Raw genomic sequence first — 23,706 nt, forward strand, 5'->3', positions numbered from 1 at the left:
GCTGACTTCAGAAAAACCTGGAAAGAATAGTATGGTCTGATGCTGAGTGAAGTGAGCAGAACCAGGAGAACGTTGTACACAGTAACAGCCACGTTGTGCAATGACTAGCATTGATAGACTTAACCCTTCTCAGCAATACAAGATCTAAGACATTTCCAAAGGCTTCATGATGGAAAATGCTATCCACATCCAAAGAAAGAACTGTGGAGTTTGAATGCAGATCGAAGCATACTATCTGATATTTTTATTCTTCTGCTGTGTTTTGTTTCCTCTTTCTGGTGGTTCATCCTATTTCGTTCCAATTCTTACCTACAACATCACTAATGTGAAAATATGTTTAACAGGAATATATATGTATAGCCTATATCAGATTGTGTGCCTCCTTGGGGAGGGAAGTGGGAAGGAAGGAGAGAAAAATTTAAAACTCAAAAGCTTATTAAAAAAATGGTTATAGTCAAAGAAAAAAAAAAGTATGAGGCTTCTGTGTTGTGTAGGCAACAGGAATAAGGTGATAAGGAGACACTGTCCTGTTGTCCTGTCTCTGCATTACAAGACCATGCCCTACCTTGATAGTCTCAGATTAAGAACTAGGGAGTTTAAAAAAAAAAGTTTCCCATAACTTAACATCATCTCTAGCCCCCTCCTCCTTTTTTAAACTAGCTCCTCAAGGCCTAGAAATTTGGTTTATAAAAGCTATTCTTTCTATTATTTAGTCCCTCATTTCAATAGATTGATCTAGTTCCACCCAAAACAAGAGAATGTTGAAAGAGACTGGACCACGATGCAGAAGAGGACAAAACAAATGTTCCTTTACTGGATTTCATTCTACTATTGTTGTTTGACACTAGTAGAAACGAAAGTACTTTTTTTAAAGAATCAAAGTCTAAGTAATCTTAGAAAGGCAGCTATATGACAAAGCCATAACCATATTTCAATATTATGGTTTAGCCTCATTTTCAGAAAACTTAATGGGGGGAGGGGTGTTTGGGAGAAGAGAGAAGAGAGGATTAGAAAAAAGTTAAAAGAAGTGGCTCTGTTTTATGTTACAAAAGGATTATTTGCTTTGCAAAAGGGTTTGCTATAGGTTTCCTTTAAGTATTGGGTTCCTGGAGTGCACTGCATATTTGTTTAAAGATAATTTAACAGATGACAGAGTGGCTTTGGGGCAAAAAACACACAAGCCTGACTGCCAGGAACTGCAAACTGAATATCACTTGAAGATAAAGTATCTCAGAAAGACATATGGAAAACATGGTTCAATTTACAACAATCATTTACACCCACCTTTTTTGGGAGGAACACAGTATATGAAGCCAAATACACCTGCAAGACGGGTTCAAATAGCAAATTTTTGTACAGGCTCTTCTTTAGAGTTTTACTATGGCTCTTGTTAAGAGAAAGACTAGATGTAAAACTATGTGTTTGACAACACTAGTTTCCTAGTTAGTGTAGTGAGGAAGATAATTAATAGAGCAGTACTTATATATGTACCACTATTTCTAACACTCAGCACAGACCCTCTTCTGCCTTATATTATTAACTTTTGTGTACATTTCTCAAACTAAAGAAAAGATCAAGTCACAAATTTCTAAGTACCCACCACAATATATAGTATGGGTTCTTTGGATACTGCAGACATTCCATGAACATATGCTGAATGGGGAATACTGGTCTTGGAATCTGAAGGATTGGGTTAGAATTCCAACTCTAACATTTAATAGCTCAGTGAACATTGGCAATCCAATCCAATTCACTCCAGTGGCATCAATTAAGTGCCTACTATAGGCAAGGTTCTGTGCTAGGCACTGGAGACATAGGGACAAATTGAAAACCAGGCTCTGTGTCCAAGGAGTTCATAGCCATATAACTTCTCTGGGTCTCTGTTTCCCCATTTGTAAAGTATATGAAAGTGAGGTGAGCAGAACTGGGAAAACATCGTGCACAGTAGCAGAAACATTGTGTGATGATCAACTATGATAGACTTAGCTCTTCTCAACTATGAATGCAGTGATCTAGGGCAGTCCAGGGGAACTGTCTCTCTCACACACACACACTCTCTCTCTCTCTCTCTCTCTTTCTCTCTCTCTCTCTCTCTCTCTCTCTCTCTCTCTCTCTCTCACACACACACACACACACACACACACACACACACTCACATATATTATCAACCCCACAAAATTGTTGCATGTTCAATTAACCATAAAGTGCTACAAAAACGAGCTTACTTCAAGGACTGTGAGATCATTAATTTTTAGAGCTGGAAGCAATGGACCCCTAAAAGGCCCTGGATTTTCCCACATAGCCCAGGTCCATCATTAGTGCCCCATCAGAAGGGGGAGCTCAGAGCCCAACTCCTGCATTTCAGAGGTGATGAAAATGAAGCTCAAGGAGGCTATGCTTTGTCCAAAGTTACACAGGTGGCATTAGAGGTTCTAATTTTGTCTATACGAGTAATGCCTTCTCTGATGCAGATCACAGCCCTTCTATAAGTCAACAAATACTCTTTGAGAGCTGCTGTAGATAAAAAAAATCACTTCCTAGAAACCTTGTGATAAGTGTCTCACTTAATAGTATTTTATTTTTTTCAATTACATATAAACATAGTTTTCAAGATTTACTTTTAGAAGATTTTGAGCTCCAAATTTTTCTCCTTTCCTCCCTCCCCAAAACAGCAAGCAATCAAATACAGGTTATACACATACAACCATGTTAAACATATTTCCATATTCATGTTGTGAAAGAAGAATCAGAACAAAAGGGAAAAACTAGGAGGAAAAAAAAAGTGAAAATTGTATGCTTTGATCTGCACTCAGACTCCATAGTTCTTTCTCTGGATTTGAACAGCATTTTCCATCATGAGTTCCCTGGAACTGCCCTAGATCACTACATTGCTGAGAAGAGCTAAGTCTATCATAGTTGACCATCACACAATGTTGCCGCTACTGTGCACAATGTTCTCCTCAGTTCTGCTCACCTCACTCAGAACCAGTTCATGTAAAGTCTTTCCAGATTTTCCCCAAATCCACCTGCCCATCATTTCCCACAGCACAATAGCATTCCATTACATTCATACACCACAACCTGTTCATCCTTTCCCAAACCAATGGGCATCCCCTCAATCTCCAACTCTTTGCTACCACAAAAAGAGCCACCATAAATATTTTTCTACATGATCTCTTTGGGATACACACCTAGCAGTGGTTTGGGAATAGCTCCAAATTGCTCTCCAGAATGGTTGGATCAGTCCACAACTCTACCAACAATGTATTAGTGTTACAATTTTCTCACATCTCCAAAATGTATCATTTTCCTTATAGTGCCTCAGAGTCGTTTCAACTTGCACCTCTCCAATAAACAGTGATCTAGAGCATTTTTTCACATGATTACAGATAGCTTTAACCTCTTCCTGATAAGCTTATCAAAAACTGAGGTAGGCTGGTCTTTGAAATCACAAAGTATTTCATGCAAAAAAATTGTAATTTGGTTTCTATTGTTATCACAGCATCAATGGTTTTTTTGTTTCTTTTTAATTGTAAGAATAGTTATTCTTTGAATCTATACCATGTCACCTTAAAACAACAGAAAACTCATTTGAACAGTTGGGGGAGAAGGCTGAATTTTTGCGATTCTCGGGTATTTTTGGTTTTGTTTTGGCATTTTATTAGTCATCTAAAAGAATGATGGTCATTTTCCATCAGGAGCCAATATGAAATCATGAAAAAAAATTATATATGAGTACTGTACTTTTAAATGCTAAATAAAATACTCTTCCCATGGGACAGCTAGGTGGTGCAGTGGATAGAGCACCGGCCTTGGATTCAGGAGGACCTGCATTCAAATGTGGCCTCAGATACATAACACTTACTAGCTGTGTGACCCTGGGCAAGTCACTTAACCCCACTGCCTAGCCAAAAACAAAAACAAAAACATAAAATACTCTTCCCCACCCCAAAACATAAAAAAAAATATATAATATAAAGGTTCTTTCAGTGACAGCTAACAAGAAGTAATTTGTTTACTTGTTTCAAGGGGAAGGAGTGGTTTTTACTAAGAAAATTTCAAGCAAAAATGTTCCTTTAAAAAAAATTGGCATAGTATACATAATACAATATGAAATTAAGACTTGATTACAATCACTTGTATTAGTAGAATCATTAATTTACTTTCAAAAGCAATTTATAAAATGTATGCTTACAATTTTTATAAAATACTGTAGAAGTCCTTCCCAAAATATTACCCAGACTTCTTTTATGCACTGAGCAGAAAAAAAAGTGACACAGTGGATCTCATACACACACATTATCAAAAAGCTTTTCTTTTTCTTTAAAAAATTTATGTCATATCCCTTCCCATACATCTCTCCACATGAGAAGTTTATATTTTCAGTTTTTATGGGAAATCCAGCAAGCTTCACACAATGAAGGGCAGCTCTTACTGTAAGAATCTTAAGTTTTACAATGACAGCTTCATTTTTACAATGACAGTTTCAAAAAGAATATATATTCCTGTGGCTAATAAAGAAACTGATGGACCAACATCTAATCCCAACCAAGAGGGACATGCTGCTCTAGGACTTCACCATAACATTCTATACATCTGATTTCTTCATTCGGTCTTTGACATTTATTGCTTTTTTTCCCCCCCACAATGGGAAAGAATACATGCCATAGTTGAAGGAGGATACCAATATGAAAGGAAGATGTTGGCAGAATCTGCTGATCTGCTTTCCTCTTCCAAGGGGTTTTTAATTATGAAAAGAAGGCCAGGGACTCAGATCCCCACTCATGAATCATCTCTGACTTTATGGTATGACAAGTCACTTTAACTTCTTTTTTGAAACACCAGTTTCTTCATCTGTAAAATAAGTCTGATGCCACATCAAACATGAAGTAACCATAATCTGGGAATGTAGTTACAGAAGCGTGAAGTTAAGAGAAATCTGATGTCAGGATGCCCTGGCAAGAATATTCTAAATATTTTCATAAAGAAAGCACTCTGAACTCTTCACAGGGATGGTTTGCAATTTAAATTCAGGATTCAGGTCATCATATAGGAGGCAAAGCAAAACTACTGATAGGGGTTGGGGTAGGGAATGGAGACCTGAAATGTTTATAAAGAAAACTGAGGAAACTAGAGGAGGAAAACAGAAAGAAAAACAATAACACCACCACAAACATGATTCCTGACTTAGACAATGGGATGGATCTACAAGGAACTTTGAGGAACAGAAAGTAGTCCTCAAAAGAGAAGAATGGGGGAAAGGCCTAAAAATGAAAGGCATATGAGGGAAGTGTTGGCTGCTGTTTTTTAATATCCATTGGGAACATAGTTTTGTTCTTGTTTTTGTTGTTGTTTCTAAGGCTAAATTATAGTAAAAAGTTCTTGGGTTAAGGCATTAAGATGACCTTGACAATAAATACTGCTGTTAACTGTTGTTTCTATTGACATTGCTATCATTTAAGACTGGAACAGGCTTCAAAAAGAATTGTTGGAGGTTGACTGAACCCAGCAAGGCAATTCTTAAGTGGTTATTCTTACTCTTAGTGATACTTAAGAAAAGGAAAAACACTTCGTTGTCTGGAAAGTCTCAAGTTCTACACTTAATATGAGTAAGTGTACAACATCATTTCACTGGAATGATCAATTTTTTAAAAAGATACAATCCTGTAATAAAAAGTAATAATTCTCTAAAGAATAAAAACTACATAGAACCACAGATCCAGAGCAGGAAGGTGCCTCAAAAGCCATCAAGCCCACCCCCCTCATTCTGTAGATGAGGAAATTGTGGCCTAGGTTAGTTAAATGCTAACTCCAGATCATACAAGGAGTGAGGTGGAAAAAGACTTTGGCCTCCCAAGCCAATATTCTTTCTGTACTGTACAATTCATATAAGTAATTCTTCAAAATTTAAAGCTTTTAAAGATATGTGCTTTCATCAGCCCTCCACCCGTTAGTAAATTTCCTGAGTTGTTTTTTCCAAAAAAACTAAATTGAGGCAATTTGGTAAGAACTCTCTCTTCTGCCTCCCTCCTTACTTCACAACAGTCTTCACTTCCACCAATATCTCCTCCTTCATGCCCATCTCTGATGAAGAGATGGCTCTTGTGTTTGCCAAGGTAAGCCCTACATGCAGCTTTAGTTTCATCCCCTCACATCTTTTCTAGTCACTCCCCACTATCAATTCCATTCTCTCACTTGTCTTCATTTCCATTTACTGGCTCCTTCCCTACTGCCTACAAAGATGCTCATGTCTCTACCATCTTTGAAAAAAAACAAACCCTCTCTTGATCTAAGCAACCCCATTGGGTATCAGATGATAATCCAATATTTCTCCTGCCCTTGTTTGCTAAACTCTCTGAGAAAGGCTTTTCCAGTGGTGCCACCACTTCCGACCCTTGCGTCTAAAGCCTCTGTAGTCTACCTTCTTGTCTCACCATTCAACTCGGGCTGCTCTTACCAAAAATCTTTTAATCAGAAACTCTAATGGCCTTTTCTCAAATCTTCATCCTTCTTGACCTCTCTGCAGCACGTGACACTGTAGATCAACAGATTTTCTCAAATACTTTCCCCATGCTAGATTTCATTTCATAGTTCCTCCCTAGTTTTCTAACTAGGTAGGTAGCAGAGCAAAATGTTAGGCTTGGAGTCATGGAGACTTGAGTTCAAATCCAGACTCAGACACTAGCCATGACACAGTGAAAAAAATCACCTGACCTTTCTCAGCCTCAGTTTCCTCACTGTAAAATGGGATAAGAATAGCACCTGCCTCCTAGGGTTGCTGTGAGGATCAAATGATAAAAGATATATAAAGTACTTTGTACACCATATATCACTATATAAATGCTAGTTATTATTACTATTATTCAACAGAATGACTACAAGGAAATTTTTAGAGTAGGATACCATAAATACATTGAACCTCACTTTTTTTTTCCTTCTTTCTCTCTATCATCACATCTCTCTGAATCCACATTCCTACATCATCCATATTAGCCCACATTAGTTGACATGGGGTTTTCCTTTTCTCCTTTGTCCAACAGTACTTAACTCTGCTAGTAAGTGCTACAGATTCTACTAGTAGTCACTACAGGGAAAAACACAAGGTATGAGAATAACAGGCAGCTAGACAGCTCTGCGGATAGAGCGCTGGACCTGGAGTCAGAAAAACCTGAGCTCAAATCCAGCCTCAAACACTTACTGTGTGACTCTGGGCAAGTCACTTAACCTTTATTTGCTTAATAGCAAACACTCCAGTATATTTGCCAAGAAAACCCATGGACAGTATTGACGTACTATGCTCCCTGGGGTCGTGAAGAGTCATGAGGTCATACTACTGAACGATAACAACAATAAGAATAAGAAAAGAAGTTTTAAAAGTTCATAGATAATTTATCAATTAATCCTGACTCTACATGCAAGCCTACAGGGAATTAGGTTTTGTTCTTTCTGAGTTCTTCCTCTTATTCATTTGGCCTTTTCCACCAACACTTCTTGCCTATTAATAATAACATTATGATAATAAGCATTTATATAGCCCTTTAAGGTTTGCAAAGAGCTTTATATATATTATCTTATTTGATCCTCATAACAACCCTGTGTGGTAGGTGATATTATTATACTCATTTTACAGATGAGTAAACTGAGGTTGAGCAAGGTTAAGTGACTTGCTTTGGGTCACACAGATATTAAGGGTTTGAGGTGATATTTGAACTGAGGTCTTCCTAACTCCAAGTCTTTTCACTTAGTACACACCCATACAAATATCATCTTCTTCCTCACCCTATCCAGAATCAGCCAGCCCAACAGTATCCAAGTTGGATGTTAATGTATATTAAGTTAATGTATATTAAGACATAGATTTGGTTTGGTAAACCTGTCAGGTTTCCCAACCTTTCTAGAAGTTCCCCCAAGCTTTAGATGCTATGGACCCTGGCCTCTTCTTACTATGTTCTGAAGAATAAGACTAAAAATTAATGGATGTAACTTCCTTCTAGGGTTCTAGTCTTTATAGGCACCTCCCTCACCCTTGTATCTGTGGCCAAGTGACCTAGCTTCTTTGATGAGGAACACTCTACTCTATGTAGTCACCAAAGCTTTCCTCCACTGAGTTTCTACAAAGACCATGACAATCACCTACTGAGTCATCTTGAAAATTTCTATGCCCCAGCCCTGGGAGCTCTCTGTTACCTCTCACCAATCCCCTATGCCCTGGATATTTTGCCTGAAGCGAACTGACTAGATAATTGTAATACTGGTCCTGTCCACACTAATGTAGCGGGCATCTATGGGGATGAGCCTTTAGGAGCCATCCTATAGAACATTCATTATGTCCTAGACACTGCTGGTTGGACAGCTGCTAAAGAAGAGGTGCTCAATTGGTCCCTAAAGACCTTATCACTGAACACTGGGTCAAATGCTATTGGCAACTGGGCCAATATGAATCATCTATTCAGCAGGGCAAAAGGAGTAGGCAAAGACTCTGCACCACCACCTCCTCCCATCTTTCGAGCAAGTCAGAATTCTGTTAGCTCTCCCTTGAATTTCTGGAGCAGAGCTGAAAGCATCTTGCCCTCTTTGCCTTCCCAGCAACAGCTATGGCAAATGTACTCACATGGTTCTAAGAACATGTATGTCTAGATGTGCCTGAGACTGGCTCTCAAATCCTTAGCTGCCCCTTCTATTTTGTGTTACTTTCTCTAAGCAAAGAAGCCTGAGATGGATATATCTAGCTATAATGGCTACCTCGTAAACAACAGTGGGCTGAATTCACTGAAATACAGCTAGTATTTATACAGAGCTTTAAGAATTGCAAGTCACTTCACATGTTATTTCATTTGATTCTTTACAACAACCCCATGAGATGAGCCAGGGAGCTGGAGAAAAGCCTGACTGTCCTCCCATCAGGGTCCCCCAGAATCCAGTTTCAGAAGAAGCCCTTCGTAGGAAAGGGATGCCCCAATGGACTATGGAAGACACATGAGCAAGTCAATCAACAATCATATAGTAAGCACCTGCTATGTGCCAAATATCGGGCATATACTGGTAAAGTCACTTTATTACCCTCAATTAACATCTGGATTGCTTCCTTTATGATAGTCAAGTGGCCCCAAAACCATGTAGTCTAGTCTACCAAGATTCTCCTTCCCTTTAGTCTGAGTTACTGTTTCCTAATTAAAGCTTACAACCCGGGTAGCTCTCCCAACAAATTTCTGTTTCCAGGACTTCCTGGTTCCAAGATCATACACAGAACTAGCAGACATATCCTAAAGCCAGTCAACAATGCCCTAGCTACTGCTTCCAATCCCTTCTTTAATTTCAGATTGATGATTCATGGCTCATGCCCCTTCTTCGAGGTACAGTAGCATTCTTAAATCCAAGTTTCATAATAGCAGGGGGAAAATAGTTTTTAATCATGGTAAATGAGAGGAAACAACTCTCACACCCCAACCACCCACCACCATTAATAAAGGCATTATAAAAAGCTATTCTATTTTGACCTTGTCCTTTTTGATATATACAATTATTAAACATGAACAAAAGAAATCTGGTATAGTGGTGAGTTCAAGTCCTAGCTCCACCACTTGCTACCTGAATGACCTAAGAATAATCATTTAAACTTTCGGGGTCTTAGTTCTCTCATATGTAAAATTAGTCATTTGCATAGGATGATTGCTATGATTCTATATCCATCCGATTAAGAGAAAAAATAAAATGCTGCCCCAAGATGACAGCATGAGTCTTTCCTATCACATAGAATCAGAGAGCCAGAGCTGAAAGTGAGATCATCTAGTACAATCCCGTTTTGCTTTGTTTTTACAAATGAGGAAATCAAGGCCCAAGAAAGTTAAGTGACTTGCCCAAGGTGACACAGATAAAAAGCTTTGGAGGCAAGATTTATAGCTTTCTCTTTTGATACGGGACTATAATTCAAGTCCTAGGATAATAGTATTTCTTTCAGCCTCTAAAATATACCATGACTACATTTCTTTTGGTCTGGACTCATGATTTTATTAATATGGGAGATACCTATGAAAAGAACTGTATTCTAATACAGGATAGTTTGGGAGGGCAGGCACTAAGCAGTTTGGTAGGGTTCAGGAAACGTTTCAAGTAGAAAGCAGTGTTTGAACTATTTCTCAAAGGAAGAGGGGAAGTCTATGAAGTCAGGGTGAGAAGGAAGGGCGTGGATGATGGCTAGAGCAAATGTATGGAGACCAGAGGTACTGTCATGTGTGAGAAACAGAAAGTTTGGCAGAATTACAGAGTACAAGAAGGGAAGTAACATAAAATAAGGCTGGAAAGACAGGCTGAAGGCCTGAATTTTGAGATATTTTTGGAACATCTAGTTTGAAATGTCCAGGTGGTAATTTGTCATTGAAGTTCAGGGGAAGAGAGTGGGATGGGAGTCATCTGCATAGAGATGATAATTAAGCCCACAGGAACTAATGAGGTCACCAGGAGAGAAAGAACAGGACAGGGCCTTCAACAAAGCTTCAGAGGGCACCTAAAGTTATGGGGTTGATTAAGGAGGATAAATCAGCAAAGAAATCTAAGAAGGAGAAAGTAAGACAATAAGAGAAAAACTAAAAGACAGAAAGGCCCCAAAAGTCCATCTAGAGAAGACAGCATCCAGGAAGAGTGGGGATTCAACAATGTCAAATGCAGCTGAAAAGTAGAGAAGGATGGAGACTGAGAAAAGCCCATCAGACTCTGTAATCAAGAGATCACTGATAACTTTGCAGAAAACAGTTTTAACTGAGTAATAAGGTTAGAATCCAGACAGCAAAGAGTTGAGGAGTGAAGAGAAGCAAAGGTATCCTGTAGACATGCATACATGCATACAAACAAACACATATGTATATTTATGTATATATACATACAAACATATATATGTGTATATGTATACCTACATTTTCTCCTAGAAGGAGTCAAGTGATTTGCTCAGGGTCACTCTACATGTATGTATCAGCAGCAAGGCTTCAATACAGGTCATCCTAACTTCAGAGGTCAGCTCTAAGCTCTAAACACTAAGCAAGAAGGTGTCTTTACCAACACTACATATAAGAATAAAACATTTTTTTCTTTTGCAATGTCCCCGCCCCAGGTTCCCTTTAGTCAGCTCCCACTGTACTTACTACCAGCGTAATGGACTTTCTGGCAGAAAGTATAAATTCTAATGCCTTCTTGGCATATTTCCCCCTATGAACACATTTAATCAAATGTACTCCTCATCTCACAACTGTTGTTGTTTTTAAGAAATAATCTATAACTGAATGAGCAAAGTGATGGAAATCACCTGATAATAATAAACTATTTACCAGAAGCAGGCTAAGTTTCCAGTGGATGATATTTAAATCAAAATGGTCATCTGCAAAACTTAAAAAAATGAGGTAAACTTTAAAATATACACATTGATCCCCACCCTTGGTCTACATCTGCTTTTGCTTTGAAATGGGGAAAGCCCAGGTTACACCTCTTTGAAAAGGTTAAGCATAACTTCCCCTAGTTCCTTCCAAAACCAAAGTATATTATGACATTTATTGGCTGAATCTCCAAATATGCCTTGCAAATATGTGGTAAATACTTTTTCAGAGATGATGCAAGATTCAGGTATGCAAAAGGAAATGCTAAAATGGGTCCTACTTCTATAGCATGTACTTAGGGAAATGATTTCACAGGCAGTCTCTTGAAAGCTACCCACCTCCTGACAGAGAGGTGATGGACTCAATATGCAGAGTAAGACACCCATTTTTGGACATGGCCAACATGGGACTTTGTTTTGTTTGATTATATATATTCATTACAAGGATATTCTTCTTTTTCTTTTTCCTTTTTTTTCTCCAGTAGAAAAGAAAAATTTGGAAGGAGAGGAAAAAAATACTTAACTAAAAAAATGTAAAAAAAGAGTAGATTTAATACTGAAATATAATTATAACATAGCTTGTCACAAAATCCATAGTTCCTTAATTAGGAAGATCTAAATTCACATCCCATTTCAGACACTTACTAACTGTGTCTAAGCAACTCACAACTTCTCTCAGCCTCGGTTTTTGTCTTCTGAAAATATTGATAATAACAGCATATATCTCATGGGGTTGTAAAGGATCAAATGAAATAAAACGGGAAGTGATTCAAAATTCTTAAAGCTCTATATGAATGCTAGCAGTATTCTGGTTCTTACGACGACAAGGACGACAATGACGACTACTACTACTGCTACTACTACTACTATCACTGCTACTCAACAGAGTAGATAACAGGGAAATTTTTTTAAAGGATATGACATCACAAGTCCATGGGGACTCATGAGCCCATTATTTAATTCTTTCTGGCATTTGCTACTGCTTATTGTCTATCATCCTCTCTTAATATAAATACTATTCTTTAACACTAAATGTTTTACATTTCTAAATTAAAATTTTCTTTTCATTGTCCCCAATATAACATAATATATTTTTCAATTACATAACACTTCTTTACATACATACATACATAACCAACTTTCTCACTATGCTAAAAATGAGAGGTAAAGAGAGGGCAGTTAGCCCTGAGGAAGATAAGGGGACACCTGGAGGCAGAGACAAGGTCAGGATTGAAGCAAGCAAGCTCAAGAAATATTTTCTCACAGATATTTTCTCACAGAATATTAATGGGATTGATGAGACAAACTTGTAAGTATTAATAATAATAAGGATCTGTAAGGAAATTCAAAGTATTTGTAGTTAACAGTTGGCCACAGTCACTCAGTTCAGGCAACATTAGGAGCTGTGGAGAATGAGTTCTGCTACTCTCTGTAGGCCTGGCAATGACCACAGCTGTTAAGGACCTCAACCAAAGGTCAATCTTATTAAACCCTTTCCTTCAGGTTTATACCTGTCCAGCACAAAAACTTTCTAAGAAAAATGTTAAGATATTTGTTGAGTAGTAGAGCACTGACTTTAGCCCCTTTTTTCCTTTGTTCTAGTAAAGTGAAGAAGTGATACATTTGTTTTCTATTATTTTTACATGTGTAAATTAACATATATTTATTTCAAATATCACTGACTATCCATCAGTTTAACTACTGCATTCTGCTTTTGATATGTTGGGTCTAAACTGTTGTGTTTTATGAGTAAGACAGCAAAAACATGAATTAAAACATTTTGATAAACTTTGGGCATGAATTACTTATTTCTTCAGAAAAATGAACCCTAACTTTAAAAAAAAAAAAAAGAAATCCAAGCTACACCTTTCCCACCACTGTATCAAAAAATGCTATTCAACTTACGTTCTAGGGTGGTGCTTTCTAAAAACTGGGGGATGAACTTGCCAAGCTTTGATGATCCTATTTTTCTCCAATATGTACATTGCTTCTACCATTAACAAACAGGGAGGCAGTATAACAGAGCTTTTTTTTTTTTTAATTCAGCAAGGTAGAAGATTCAGGTTCTAGTACCTCTTCTAATTCTGGGCAAATCATTTAACTCTGAGGCAGTATTTCATTTATAAAATGGGGGGAACACAGTCCCTGAAGACTGAGGACTGGACCAGATTACATCCTAAGATCTCATTCAGTTCTAAAATCTATGAAAGATAACAAGGCATAATTTTCGATTGAAAACAACTTGTGCCAAGTTAGAAAAGGGAGCAATTTATACGGGTTTGTGCTTTTCAAGTGATATGAAACTTAAAATGGGTTGGACACAGAGGAGGCAGAGAGAATGAGGGAGTTTTAAACGGCCAGCAGAGAGGATAAGCTTTGATGTAGTAGGCCAAAGGGAGCCACTATCATTTCTTAAGCATGGAAGGAATGTGATGAAAGTAATACATTGAGATTAATCTGGTAGCAGTAAGAAGAATAAATTAAAGAAGAAAGAGACCAATAGCAAAACTCCAGGTGTGGGTTAATGAAGACCTTGTATAGGGTGAAAGCACAGATAATGAAAAGGAAGGAACAAATTTCATGTTTTGGAGGGAAAACTGACAGGATTTAGTGACTGATTGCATGAATGTGGCAAATGATATAGAAAAATCTAAGCTCCAAAGTTTTGAAACTTGAAGTAGAGAGATGCCTTTAACAGAAAATGGGGCTAGTTCTGAAGGGAATTTTGTTTGAAGGAAACATTCTCTTTAGATACGGTGAGTCTGTAGTGATAATGAGATATCCAAGTGTAAATATCTTAAAGACAGCTGGAAATACTGGACTGTAGCTTAGGTGAGATCTGAGCTGGGGATGTAGATTTCGAAGGCATCAGCATAGACATGGTTGCTGAAACCATGAAAACAGATCATTCCTCTAAAGGGCAAGAATGTAGAAAGAGAAGAAGAAAGGGGCTCGGACTCAACAAGTATTTATTTAGCACATACTACAGAGCCAGAAGATTGAAGAGTCATAAACAAAAATCTGCGGGACACTCAAACTAAAGGGAAGGGGAAAAGAAGAGCAGAAAACAAAGCAGTAGCAATAAGAATTAGTTCAGGTTCGTCTCTGAAAGGCATGGGAAGAAGAGGGAGTGGCCTCCAGCATTAAAACCAACAGACATGTCAAGAAAATTGAGGCGCAAGGCAAGCCCTTTTAGAGTTGACTAGAATTAGGTGAATTGTGACCTTAAAAATAAAAAGTACAGTTTAGGAAATGTGGTAAGTATGGAAGCCAGATTACAGGGGGTTAATCATACTGCTATGATAACATGGGGGGAAAAAAAAAAGCAGCTGCCAGTAAACTGAAGGTGAAATTCAGAGATAAGGGAAAAAGTACATTTAATAATTGAAAGGGGACAAACTTTATCTTAAGAAAGCTTCATGGGATTTTTTAACACCTCCACAGAAGATACAGACCTTTGGTGTTTCAAAATCTCCCCAAAGAATTGAGTAAGACATGGAAGTCAATTTTTCTATAACTGAAGGGCAAGAAAAAAAAAAGAGCTAGTTGTGATAGTGATCCAAACTTGATTTTTATAATTCAAGATATCTAAATATGACATTTAATTACATACATATATATTTGGACAAGTTCAATAAATATATTGAATGAATGAATGATATATTGCTTAAGAGAGCAATAAGTTAATTTAATTAATTGGATTCATTTACTTATATTTAATGGGTAAATACAGAAATACTAGATCAAGAGTCTGTATGACTCAGGTTCTATTCTGGCCTTTATAACCAGCTGGAGGTGTTTGTTTGTTTGAAGGGCTAGATGGAGTTGACCTCATTTATCTAATTCAAAACTCCTACCTGGAAACCCTGAACTTTAAAAAAAAATTTTTTTTACTATTTAAAGTTTTTTTTAAAAAACTACTAAAAACTTTAAACTATTAGAAACTATATAAACAAATTATTAAAAAACTATTTTTTAAAAATGATTATGAATTTCAATAGAATTGGTTTTCTTTGGAGTCCTATGCATTTCATTTTTATGTATCTGAAAATATGATTCTAAGAAAGGTACATCCTACAAAAGAAAGTTAGGAATCCCTGATCTGGCTGAAATTTCTCCAACTGGAAGATGGAGATTATATACTTAAGTCAACTCTTCACTTTCTTTACTACCTGGGAGAGAGATAATGATAGGGATAGGGTCTGGACCTTTGTATTTTTATTGGTAGAAAAAACTCTGGAGTATGAGGACTCCCTCTACCAACATAGGTCTATGCCTCTGCAACTTACAGTCACCGTGAGCTGCCTGGAGTACTGAAAGATAAAGTAACTTGCCAGTTAAGTGTCAGAGGCAGGATTTAAAGCCAGTTCTTTATCACAAACTGTGATGCTATGGGGGGGGGGAAGAATCTTATTTAAGTAAAAAGTTTCAACCTCATCAACATCACAAGGAACTACAGGTATGTGAATTAAATTGAGGCAAAAAAAGAAAATTTTTAGAGTTTATTAGAATCAAATAAATGCTAACCTTAAAAACAAATCAAAAGCCTACCTAAAAAAAAAAAAAGCCCATCCAACCTGACGGAACATGCTTGAGCTTGAACTCTGCTGACCTATTCTACAGAGTGCCCAAGATCACTTCTATGCCGTAAAAGGAAGGGGGCAGGACTTTTGTAGTAAACAAAGTATACAGTTTAAGCCCGACACATAGTAGGCACTCAATAAATACTGACTGATTCCAAAATCTAGATCTATCCCCAGTCCAAATCTCACACTTAAGACCCAATCCTACATTTCTAACTGATTATAAGATAGCTAAAGCATATACTACCAGCCTATTGATAATTACGAATTGGCTGCATCTATCTAACAAGGATTTTATCTATGTAAACCATTTGAATTTCTCTGTACAGTGGTAGCAGAAAAATAAAAATTATAGCAAAATAAAAGCAAACTTGGGGCAGTGAATAGAGCATTGGCTCTGGAGTAGGGGGAGACCTGGGTCCACATCCTGCCTCTGACATTTATTAGATGTGTGACCATGGGCAAGTCATTTAACTTCTCAATGACTCATGAAAACTTCTAAAACTTTTAAGTTACTGAAGAATTCTTGATCTGTATTAATGAAGGCAGTTTTTTTATTAATTTTCCCCCCCACATTAGGAGTTTCCCCATGTAATTGAAATCATATGGTTCACACCAAAAAAAAAAAAAGACCTATCTGAATTAATAACGTTTGAATTATGCTAAGCTCTGGAAAGAAATGAAATAATATCACTTTCATGTACATAAAAACAGATTAATGAAGAAGTGGTGTGGCACAGTGAAAGAAAAACTGAATTTGGAGTCAGAGGACCTGAGTTCAAATCCTGCCTCTTTCACTTACGACAGGTATAACCTTTTCATGTAAACCTCTTTGGGCCCCATCTGAAAAATGAGAGGGTTGGATTAGTATGACTAGATCACTTAGGTCCCTTCTAGTTCTAAATGTGATTCTTCAGAAGGTGTCTCCTAATAGAGGATGTATTGAGGCCCCAAAATGGCAATAACTGGAATGCTAATTAATTGAATGCCAATAATCCACAAGAGATGTGGTATACCATAAAGGGCACCAGTCAAGAAGTCAAAAGACTTACATTCTAGATTTAGCCACTAACTAGCCATGTCACCTTGGTGAGTAACTTCGTTTCTGAGGCCTCAGTTTCCTCATCTATAAAAGAAAAAGGTAAAATGTCATGATGTCTATCAGAAGTTCAGGGAATAGAGCACTGGGCCTAGGGTCAGGAAGACCTGAGTTCAAATATGGCCTCAGATACCTACTAGCTGTGTGACCTTTAACAAGTCACATAACTTGTTTGATTCAGTTTCTTATACTACTAAATGGAGATAATAACAGCATCTACCTCACAGAACTGTTGTGAAGATAAAATGAGTTATCTGCGAAGCAATTAGCACATTGCTTGGCACATAGTAGGAGCAGTATAAATGTTTATTCCCTTCTATGGTCCCTTCCAACTCCAAAATTATATGGTCTATAAATAGGCTTCCAAAGTTCATGAAAGTTGATGAAAATTGTACCTTTAAACATTTTAAATACTATCCATGAAATTGTGATTACACTATTAATTCAACCCAGTCCCTGACAAATTATCACCAATTACAGATAAGTGTGGTCTGAATTAATGAGGTTTTCTGTAATGTTTAGGGGCTCATTCCTGTGTGTATTCCATGTTAAAGGGAAATATTTGACAGTCACAGTAACCAAAAGTAAAACCAAAGTCCAAACTCATGTTTTCTTTGGTTTGGATTTTCAGACTTCTGCCAGGGCTCATATGAGATTCAGATCAACAAAATGACTGAATCAGGACTTTGCACCCTGCAACACAAAAAAATATATTTCCTACTAATTTTACTTAATCTATTCAAAGCTAAATATATACAACAGATATCACAGGCATTACAACTATTCTTTTCCAGGGATATTTTTGAGTATTTCACTACCATTCCATCTAGAATTAAATCAAATAAGAGACTAATTTCCTCTTTGCTATTTTCCCCTGAGTATGCGGAAGAGAATAAACCCACTGGACGATATATATTCATGCAGAAAGTTTCTCAATCACAAAGAAACTCCAGCAATGTATGAATATCATACAGGCAAAATACCTCAGTTCAGAATGTTCAGGATATGAGTTGTAAGGGAGGACAGGCAGTGATTCACAAGAGCTGGTTAAATGGCTCTGCTATAGAGGCAAACTAGGAAAGAGCACTAGATTAAGAGTCAGAGGTTCTGTCTTTATCCATTTGACTGTGGGTAAGTCATTCTTAGCCCACTTTCTCATCAGTAAGACAGACATAATAATTCTTATGCAAAGAAAGGGAAGGAGAATTTAACATAGCACCTATTATGGTGCCACACACTGTACTAAGCACTTTACAAATACAATCCTTACAACAACCCAAAGTGGCTCTTTGTGTTGATCTTTCCACTTAATTCTCTACCATCATTAGTGGAAAGTTCAATGTTCTCACCAAATATTCATATTCAGACATCAAGTATTTCTATGATATCAGCAATAAAGATATTCAATCCAATGAAACCATAATTGCATAACTGCTTATTCTGTGAGCCTCTCATCCATGTCTTCTCTCATAAATTCCCTACCCAATATGCTGAAGAGTCTTGGTTGCTTTCTCTTGACCTCATGATACCACTGAGGAAAACAGGAGGTGCAGCCCATCTTTATCAATCTTTTGTCAATCCAAGTTCATAACCTTGGAGTAATCTTTGGCTCTTCCTTCTCCTCTCATCCATTTACAAAGTCTTGTCAATTCTACCTTCCAATAACTCTTTATATCTGTTCCCTCTTCCTTACTGCCACCACCACTAGCAAAGTACAGCTTTATTACCACACAACTAGACTATTTCAATAGCCTCTGAAAAGGTCTCTCTGACCTGTCCAATCCATCCTTTATACTATTTTCAGAATAATCCTTCTTTTGGTCAGAACTGATTCTGTCACTCCTTTACTCAAACATCTACAGTGGTTCCTTCCTGCCTACTGAGTAAAGTTCAAAGTCCTCTCCTTGGTATCCAAGGCCATCCATAATCTGATGCCATCTTAACTTTCCAAACATATGTCATATCACTTCCCACCAAATGGGACAACTTTCTAGCCTTTGACAGTCAGTCAGTCAACAAACATTTACTTAATGCCTACTATGTGCCAGGTACTGTGCTAAGTTAAACCTCTGTGTCTTTGTTGTTTCCCATAATTAAAATTACCTTCCTTCCTGTCTTTTATTCCTTTCCTTCTTCTAACGCCCAACTTCAATGTTATGTCTTTCATGAAAAATATCCTACCAGTTGCTAAGGATGTTCCCCCTTAACTCTCACATAATACTTTGTTTTTACCACTCTAACATATTTATCATTTAATACCACATATCGTGGTTACTTGTGTTTGTGCCTTATCATCTTAATAGACTATATAAGCTCTTTGAGGGCCAGGTACATTTAGTCTAGTTCAGGATAAAACAAAGTAAATGTCACCTCATATTTTACCTAAACTTTGTATTTTCCCCACAATCTAGCACAATTCTCTAAATACATTAAGAGCTTAGTAAGTGTTTGTTGAAATATAATTATAACCAAAAATGAGAATAAAAATCTTCACCTATTCCTACAAATTCTAAATGCTATAGTGCCAACACTATCCATCAATTAATCAATAAGCATTTATTAAGCATCTATCACGCACTGGGCACTATTCTAGAGGATGGGAAAACAAAGACAAAAATGAAACCGTATCTACCCTAAATGAGCTAATGTTATACCACTGGATAAAACATATACACATAAGTAAATAAGATACATATTTACATATACACATGTATTTTATGCACATATAACACACATACATAGTAAATATTTAAAATGACAATCAATAAACTAGTATTTATTGTTTACTGTGTAACAGGCTAAGAAGTGTGGGGATAGGGGGAGAGAAGAAAAAACAAAAATAGTCCCTGCTTTCAAGCTACTTACATTCTAGTAGTGGTAAGACATGTACTATATATATATATATATATATATATATATATATATAGTATATATCTGTCTGTATATATGCTATAGATATATAGAATAACATATACCAAGTAAAGAGAAGATAACCTTTGAAGGAAGTCCCTAACAGCTGGCAGGACAGAGCAAAGCTGCCTCTAAAAATGGTGTTTGGGCTGAATGAGGGAGAAGCAAGATGGAATGTCGTATGTAAAGAACATCTAATAGGCCAGTACAGCTAGACTACAGTGTTTGTAGAGGGGAATAATAACAAAACTGGAGGGGTAAGAAAAGGCCAGGTTGTGAAGAACTTTACATGCCAAATAAAAGGGTTTAATTTTGAGCCCAGAGGTAACAGGGAAACACTAGAGTTTATCGAAGTAAGGAGCTGACATGCCTAGGCCTATGCTTATAGAGCATAGATTGGAATCAGAGTCTTAAGGTAAGAAGACCAATTAGGAGGCCACTACAATACCCCGGTTATTTAAGAGGTCAGTGGGGATAAGGACATGTTGGGAGGATAAAAAGGACAAGACTAGGCAAATGCCTGAATATGTGGGGTGAGCATGAAGAGCTAAGATGTAATAACTGGGCATTGTCCAATGACCATATTTAAAATATTACCTGAAGAACTAAGGCAGCACATATTGCAAAGCAACCTTTATAAAATGATTATGGAGAAACATGGCTAAGCATCACACATAACATAAGAAGGCACTGGGAAGTTTTGATCTATATCAATGCAGGATGAAGAAGAGGCTATCAAGTCAATAAAATCATCTCTCATTGTATCAAAGTAATTGTCTAAGAATCAGCCACTATCTCCACACGGAAACTGTTTCACATTAACAGTTTCCTAAACTAAGAACCACCAAGATTCCAGAATTAGTTCCGCACACACTGGACAACAGTAACAATACCCTTCTTATTCTTTATCCTCTGAATTTCTCTAGACCAAAAGTAGAATTTGAACAGTAGGGAAATTTTATTTGAGAAATAAAGATTCACAGTAGCCCCTCAGAAAAAGGAGTTGCAGAAGCTAACAACATTTCCACCATTCCTATAACTATTCACGGCCTATAGGCCATCAATGAAAAGAAAAGGGTAGGGGGGAGGCAATTGTGCAGAGATTAGCAGCCTTTCAGAAGAAGGATGACAAACTGACCACAATGTGTGGAATGGGATGTGGGAGGAGTAGAGATAGCCACAGAATGGGCATGTACTGCTAAAATAAAAACAAAAAAACTGCACATCTAAATCTAATCTAAAAGTAAATCACAATTTTTACTAATTAAGAGGTTCATGTTAGTTAACAAGTTCCTGTAACTCAGGGGTTCTTAACCTGGAGCCTGTGAATTTGGCTCTGTATATTTTTTTTAACTCTTTTGATAAACAGTATCCCAATGTAATCGCTTTCCTTTGTGACCCTCTATGTTTTAGTTTGTACATTTAAAAACATTATATTAAAAACATAGGTTTCACCAGATTGCCAAGGGAGTCCCTGATACAAAAAAGGTTAAGGTCTTTTAGCTTACCCTAGGAAGGTTTCCCTGAGTCACCTCATCGGTACTGATACTTTGTAAAGAATCCTGTAGATAAAATTGTTATATTTTAACATTTTAAAAAATTTAATATACTTATAATAAATCACAATTATATTCTGTGCAAATCAAGTAAACTGTACCTTCCCTTCATACATCATACAGCTCTTTCCTTATAGTTCTCATGTGTTCATCATGTATCATTTTGAATTATACTTATTCTTCTGTATGTGAATGTCATATCTCCCCACCAGATTCCATAAAGGCAGGGACAGTGTTGTATTTAACTCAGCTCCTAAGCACAGATACTTAAAAGTTTATTAAATTGGGCACCAAGGAAGTAAGAGTAAGGGTTGCCAGGAAGTGGGAAAGTATGAAAGAGAGATTGTAGGAGTAGGGGATGGGGAACAATGACAAAAAAAAAAAAGCTTTTGCAGATACTACAATTTTGGAGCAAACCACAAATTCTCTCACGTGGCCATGGATTTCTGATTGGTCAATTATAAGAACAAGTGAGAAAAAGTAACTTTGTCCATACCGATAGAGAGACAGATGAAGTGAGCATCCCAGGGCAACTGTAATCTGTTGCCATAGCTATTATATCTAATCTTATGATTAGACAGATCGATAGAGAGACAGATAGATGAATAGATGATAGGGAGGTTTATAAAACACTTGGATACAAATACAAGCATGCAAGACAGTACCTCTCTTCAAGAAGTCTACATTTCAATGTGGGAAAGATAATACAGGAAAGCAGAGAAGAGGAGGAAGTAGAAAGGACTACATGGTGAGAAAAGGCCCCTGCCAAAATTGGCAAAAAGGTCACTTCGGGGAGTCATGGGAGCCTAGAAGCCATATGAAGGAAACTCAACTAGTGTCAATTAGCAGCTTCCATGAGTAGAAAACTGCAGTCAGGGATGAGAGTGAAGTGCCCTGGTTTTTATTTCCAAACCTTGAAACTAACTTCTTGCTGTGACCTTAGACAAAGCACTGTGAAACTCAGTTTCTTCTTTCTGTCAAATGGCACAATACTTATAGCTATTTAACAGGACAGCTGTAATGATCAAATAAAACTAGTTTATATAGTTAAGAAACAATGCAGACATATTTAAGTGCTTGAGTCTTATACAAATATGGGGCAGCAGTAATTTATTGATATTATTTTACCAGTTCAAATAAGAACGATAATAATGGCAACATTTATATAGCATCTACTATGCCAGGCAGTGTACTAAGCACTTTATTTATATCATCTCATTTCATCCTCACAACAACCAAGAGAGGTAGATACTATTAGTATCTCCATTTTATAGATGAGGAAATTGAGGCAAAGAGGGGTTAAGTGACTTGTCTAGAGTTACACGGTTAATAAGTAACTGAGGCCAAGCTTGAACTCAGGTCTTCTTGACTCCAGGCCTGGCACTTTATCTACTGTATCATCCTGAATTATTTTGGTTAATATACTGATTTTAAGCTTAGCATTATGATTTATTTAATAGAATTCCATTTCATTATTACAATTATTTTAATGAATTTTAATGAAAATACTAGTTGCAAATGTTAGTATAGTTAAATCTTAATCATGCAGCTGATTCAATCTTCTACCTTTTTCATCTGGTCTTTTCAGAGAAAGGAAGCAGTAGCAGTTATAAAATATTTGTATCTGGCAGTGTTTGTAAAAGATGTGTGTCTAAAGAAGGCTTGAGATAATGCTTAATAGAGTTTTCTGATTATCTTTATTGGACTAGTTTTATCCATGCTCATTTTCCCCAGAGGTATTTTTATACTACTGACATATGTTGTAAGCATCAAGGGTCAATATACACCCATGAAAAGATGTATATTAAACTTACAGAGAGCAAATATGTAGAACACTATATATACATACATAGACACTAACTATAACAACGTTAACTGAAAAGATCGCTAAAAGGAAGCTAAACTCTGAGATGAAAAATCAGCAATGGTATTAAAAATAGTGATGTAATACTTCCCTCTAGACTATAATATTACATACTCTGTCAAAAACGACAGTTTAGGATGGGTTTTTTTTTATTCAATCAATAAGCATTTATTAATAATGTACCTACTATATGTGCCAGGTATGTGCAGCCAGGTGACATAGTAAATACAATGCCAGGCCTGAAGTCTGAAAGACTCATCTTCCTGAGTTCAAATCTGGCTTAAGACACTCAGTAGTTGTGTGACCCTAGGGAAGTCACTTAACCCTATTTG

At 36.9% G+C, this 23,706-nt stretch overlaps 1 protein-coding gene across 5 annotated transcripts in view; it reads right to left on the bottom strand.

Moving 5' to 3' along the window:
- Positions 1 to 23,706, bottom strand: part of QTMAN (queuosine-tRNA mannosyltransferase) — a 444,567-nt gene that overhangs the window by 363,640 nt on the left and 57,221 nt on the right. The window contains exon 1 of one of the 5 annotated variants that reach the window (XM_078146836.1): positions 21,463 to 21,482. The exons of the other annotated variants lie outside the window; for them this stretch is intronic. The gene's annotated coding sequence lies outside the window, so the exon portion shown is untranslated. Of the gene's footprint in view, positions 1 to 21,462; positions 21,483 to 23,706 lie in introns of those variants that run through there. 5 annotated transcript variants of the gene reach the window in all.

This window comes from Phascolarctos cinereus, unplaced genomic scaffold (genome assembly GCF_003287225.1).
Source record: "Phascolarctos cinereus isolate Bilbo 61053 unplaced genomic scaffold, phaCin_HiC Scaffold_726;HRSCAF=1367, whole genome shotgun sequence".
Taxonomy (NCBI): Eukaryota; Metazoa; Chordata; class Mammalia; order Diprotodontia; family Phascolarctidae; genus Phascolarctos; species Phascolarctos cinereus.